Genomic DNA, 5766 nt, shown 5'->3' with positions numbered 1-5766 from the left:
AAGACCACCCTGGCTAACACGGTGAAACCCCATCTCTAGTAAAAATACAAAAAATTAGTCATGCGTGGTGGCGGGTGCCTGTAGTTCCAGCTACTCAGGAGGCTGAAGCACGAGAATGGCATGAACCCAGGAGGCGGAGCTTGCAGTGAGCCAAGATCACGCCACTGCACTCCAGCCTGGGCAACAGAGCAAGACCCCATCTCAAAAAAATAATAATAATAAAATAAAATAAAATAAAACCTAAAACCTCAACCTGACTAAAATAGATAGATAAATACATGAGTGAGCCATTCGCATTACTAAACAAGAGTCTTTAAAAAACTGTTAAGAAAAACTATTAATTCCTTGTTAGGCAGTATGGCAATTAAATTGATCATTAAATTATCCAGGAAAAACAGAAACTACAGGCAGAATGGTTACCCATGGAAGCTGTGACTGATTGCAGCTAGATGAGTCAAAGGCCTTTATTGACTCCTAGACTGCAAAGGACCAACAGCACCTTTACCTATCTAAAGGTAACATCTTTTTCTAAACCACCTTAGACAGAGAAATCTAACTTACTTCTAAAACCCTCCCAGAGAAGAAGACTCAACAGATCTTATGTTAACTTGCTTTAAAGTTTAACAAACCTCATTGTCAGAAATTTTTCTTCTAATCCTAATCTTCTAACCTAAATCCTTTATTATATAATTTAAAGTCATTTCCTCTCATATTGTCTTTAACTGCTATCTTTAAAACCTAAATAGATGTCATTAAGTTGGGATCATCTCATTTGGTCCTATAATTCTATAATAAATGTCAAACAATCAAACAACAAATCTAAATGCTATATGACTTAGTATTTTTCTGAAGCCTCCTCAAAGACTTCTAGCAAAAGAAGCCTATCCACCTTATTCTTCCCTCACAGGTATTCCACCAACCTTTAAAGTTGCTTCATGATCTTATGGAAACTCATAGTTTTGGAGCTCAGTGGCAGAGTACTCTACTGAGGAGACTTGACAAGTGCCAAATTTAATGATAGGAAAACAATCATATATTCCTTTATTTTATTTATTTTTTTTTTTTGAGATGGAGTTTCGCTCCTCTTGCCCAGGCTGGAGTGCAATGGTGCAATCTCCACTCACCGCAACCCCGCCTCCTGGGTTCAAGTGATTCTCCTGCCTCAGCCTCCTGAGTAGCTGGGATTACAGGCATGCACCACCACACCCAGCTAATTTTGTATTTTTAGTAGAGACAGGGTTTCTCCATGTTGGTCAAGCTGATCTCAAACTCCTGGCCTCAGGTGATCTGCCCACCTCGGCCTCCCAAAGTGCTGGGATTACAGGCATGAGCCATAGCGCCCAGCCTCTCCCCTCTTTGTATAGAAGTAATCAAATCTTCACATCCAAGTAGCATCTCCTCTCCACTCTACTTCTCTATGTTTGCAGTCTGGCTTCAACCTCCATAAATCTAATGCCAGACACAAAGTAGTTACTCAAAACATGCTAATAACTGGTTCTAAAATTTTCTTGTCAAATTACCTCATTATCAGCCAGGCGCGGTAGCTCAAGTAATCTCAGTACTTTGGGAGGCCAAGGGAGGCTGATTGCTTGAGCTCAGGAGTTCAAGACTAGCCTGGCCAGCATGGTGAACACCCCTGTCTCTACTAACAATACAATGGTGGTATGCACCTGTATTCCCAGCTACTCAGGAGGCTGAAGTGGAAGAATCACTTGAACTTGGGAGGCGGAGGCTGCAGTGAGCCGAGATCGCGTCGCTGCACTCCAGCCTGGGCTACAGAGCGAGACTCTGTCTCAAAAAACACAACAACAAATTACCTCATTATCTTTGACGTCTGTAGTGTCTGATGCTGTTGCCATTCCCTCCTCAAAATTCATCCTGTGACTTGATAAATCCTGGCTCTCCTCCACCATCTCAGCTTTCTTTCCAATTCCTAACGTCCTGGAAGCCAGTACTATAGAATGAAAATCGAGAGTGATACGAACATGCTCAACACAGATGAACCTTGAAAACATTATGCTAAGTGAAATAAGCCAGACACAAAAGAACAAATATTGTGCGATTCTATTTATATGAGGTACCTAGAGTAGGCAAATTCAGAAAGAGAGAAAGTAGAATGGTGGCTGCCAGGAGCTAGGAGGAGAGAGGAAAGGGAATTTATTGTTTAATGATTTACAGAGCTTCAGTTTGGGAAGATGAAAAAGTTCTGGAGATGGATGGCAGTAATGGTTGTACAACAATGTAAATGTACTTAATGCCATTGAACCATACACTTAAAAATGATTATAATGGTACATTTATGTGTATTTTACTACAGTAAACAAGTTTTTCAATGAGACTAAACTTTAATATTTAAAGATGCATACTTAGATCATAAAAAATTGTAATAACAGGATTGCAATAGAAGTCAGAATGTATGGTTAATTTTATAGGGAACAGTGGGGTTGTAATTCATTAAAAGGCATGTGAGGTGCTTGGAAATGTTCTATTTTTTATTACCAGAGGCATTACACAGGTATACTATTTATAATTCATAAATTTGTACATTTATATTTTATTTTATTCACTTTATATGTGCTATATTTCACAATAAAGATGATTCAAAATAAATATCATTAATACTAAAACTCATGGTGAAAGAGGGTATATACATGATCTCAAAGTATCTCCCTGAAATGTACTGAATTATTACAAAGAGAAAAGTGGTAAATTTGCAGTGAAGAAGCCTGGTATTCACCAACTTAACCAACTAATCTCAGTTAATATACCAGTAAAGGGACAAAAAGCTATCTGTGTCACTTGATATGATGCTGTGAGGATATATCACACTTTAATTGTATTCCTGCCAAAAATATATAATCTGAATCTGATCATGAGAAAATATCAGATAAACCCACATTAATGGGTGCTCTACAGATAAACGGCCCATATTCTCCAAAGAGAGAGAACGTGAGAGAGAAGTGCTGCCAAGGTCAAGAATGACAATGAAAGTCTCAAGAAATGTTCTAGATTTGAGAAGACTACAAAGACAAAACCATGATATGCAACAGATGATTCAGAACTGAATCCTGGACAAGAACGTGGTTTCCTTTCTTCTATAAATAATTCTAATGGGAGCACTGTTGATACCTGAATAAAGTCTGTAGATTAGTAACAAATCAATGTTATATTCCTGATCTTGATAATTATACTGTGGTTATCAAATAAAAAACAAAGAAAGAGAGTGGTACTAAATTATCCAAGATTGGAGCTGGGCAGTTTGGTACTAAGCAAAACTAGAGAAATGTTAACCTGTACCTAACATAGGAACAGCATGAGGACAAGAGAAGGAATATATTTAGAGACTATGGAAACTGCCAGAAATCAGACCCAGAGTGATAGAAGGTGAGAGAAAAGTTCATTTTGCAAATTAAAAAACAACAACAAAAACAAACAAACAAAAAAAACTGTTATTCCTAAACTCTTAAGTTTCAATAGGAAGAAAGGAGTTTTTATGTTCTGGGGCTGAGAAATCTAAAAAGAATATAAGAGAAGACTTCAGTGGACAAGGACACCACTGTGTCCTAGTGGCTGAGCTATGAAATGGTTACTCATATTCTGAGGTAGTGTGTGCACATAAAGTAATGTCTACGTACAAAGAAGCGAACAACAGACTGGGGCCTACTTAGGGGGGAGGGGGGAGGAGGGTGAGAATCAAAAACTATCAGTTACTATGCTTGTTACCTGGGTGGCAAAATAATCTGTACACCAAACCCCGTGATAATGCAACTTACCTATTTAACAAACCTGCACATGTACCCCTGAACCTAAAATAAAATTTAAAACAATAAATAAGTAATAAAGTACAAGTAACATTGCATGAACACAGTGCCTACTCTTGGATCCTACTTCCTATGTCATTATTGCCCTTTCCCACTCTACTCTGAGCATATGCCTTCTGTAGTGTCTTCAGTAGAGCTAGGTCTCAAAGGCTGATCTGGGCTGTACAGAGCTAGTGTGCTAACTAGTGGCAAGAATAACAGTAATGCATCTTGACTCTACTCACATATAAGCACATCACACAGAGTCTCAAGAACCCAAAGTCACAGCAAGTCAGAAAAGCCATAAAACTGACCAAAAATTTCTTCACAAACTCAGGTGCATTTATTAATTTCAATTCACTTAAATGCAAGGTACCATTTTGGCTCCATGGTGGTGGTGGAGAGAGAGCAGTGTATAAGGATGAGTAGTATCTAGTTTCTAGCTTCAAAGAATTTACAATCTAGGAAGGAGATAAGACATACAAATAATGATAGTACAAGATACAGTAAAAGTTCTGTAGGCATTGTGAGGCAGAAATTGAAAGAATTTTCGTCACGTGGTTATAATGAATACTTCTTGAGCACTTACTATGTTCTAAGTTCTATTTACTCTCACTCCTTTCTTGATTTTATCCAGTCACATTGCTATAAATACAATCTATATGCCAATGACTCCTAACTATATCTTTGACCCACACTTCTCTCTCAAATCACAAATTTATATATCTAGCTGCCTATTCAATATCTTCATTTTGATGTCCAACTGACATCTCAAATTCAACATGCTTAAAATTGAACTCCTCTCTTCTACCAAGCCTACTCCACCTGCAGCCTTCCCCATCTCAGTTGATGGCAACTTCACCCTTCTGGTTGCTTATAACAAAAGGCTTGAAGAGACTATCTTTTATTAATAGAGAAAATTTTAAAGCTATGTACTTACATAATCCACCTTCAACAATTATCAACAAATGCTCAATCTTCTTTTGTTGTTTTTCTTCTGTTTTTTTCCAACAAATGCTCAATATTATTTCATCTATATCCACCCACTTCCTCCAAACTGATTTCTAAACAAATCCTAGACATCATATAATTTTATTCATAAATACTTCTGTGTCTAAAATATACAGAATATTTTAGGCCAGGCTTGGTGGCTCACACTTATAATCCCAGCACTTTGGGAGGCTGAGGTGGGTGGACCACCTGAGGTCAGGAGTTTAAGATCAGCCTGGCCAACATCGTGAAACCCCATCTCTACTAAAAACACAAAAATTAGGCCCGGCATGGTGGCTCACGCCTGTAATCCCAGCACTTTGGGAGGCCGAGGCAGGCAGATCACGAGGTCAGGAGATCGAGACCATCCTGACTAACATGGTGAGACCCAGTCTCTACTAAAAACACAAAAAATTAGCCGAGCATGGTGGTGGGCGCCTGTAGTCCCAGCTACTCGGGAGGCTGAGGCAGGAGAATGGCATGAACCCGGGAGGCGGAGCTTGCAGTGAGCTGAGATCGCGCCACTGCACTCCAGCCTGGGCGACAGAGCGAGACTCTGTCTCAAAAAAAAAAACGCAAAAATTAGCCAGGCATGGTGGTGGGCACCAGTAGTCCCAGTTACTTGGGAGGCTGAGGCAAGAGAATCGCTTGAACCTGGGAGGTGGAGGTTGCAGTGAGCAGAGATCGCACCACTGCACTCCAGCGTGGGCAACAGAGTGAGACTCTTGTCTCAAAGAAATAAAATAAAATAAAATAAAAGAGAATATTTTAAACATAAGAACATCATCAACACACCCAAAGAAAATGAACAGGCCAGGCATGGTGGCTCACATCCCAGAACTTTGGGAGGCCAATGCAGGAGGATCACTTGAGCTCAGGAGGTCAGGTCTGCAGTGAGCAGTAATCATGCCACTGCACACCAGCCTGGGTGACAGTGAGAGTCTGTCTAAAAAACATATATATATATATATATATA

The 5766-nt window shown here is 39.4% G+C and overlaps 1 protein-coding gene across 1 annotated transcript in view; it reads right to left on the bottom strand.

Moving 5' to 3' along the window:
• Positions 1–5766, bottom strand: part of TP53BP1 (tumor protein p53 binding protein 1) — a 110507-nt gene that overhangs the window by 90737 nt on the left and 14004 nt on the right. The window contains exon 2 of the transcript XR_001882274.1: positions 1818–1954. The gene's annotated coding sequence lies outside the window, so the exon portion shown is untranslated. The remainder of the gene's footprint in view (positions 1–1817; positions 1955–5766) is intronic.

The sequence above is a fragment of the Rhinopithecus bieti genome, unplaced genomic scaffold (genome assembly GCF_001698545.2).
Source record: "Rhinopithecus bieti isolate Rb0 unplaced genomic scaffold, ASM169854v2 scaffold_495, whole genome shotgun sequence".
Lineage (NCBI taxonomy): Eukaryota > Metazoa > Chordata > Mammalia > Primates > Cercopithecidae > Rhinopithecus > Rhinopithecus bieti.
The sequence above is the reverse complement of the archived record's forward strand: the minus strand, read 5'-3'. Positions and strand labels throughout refer to the sequence as shown.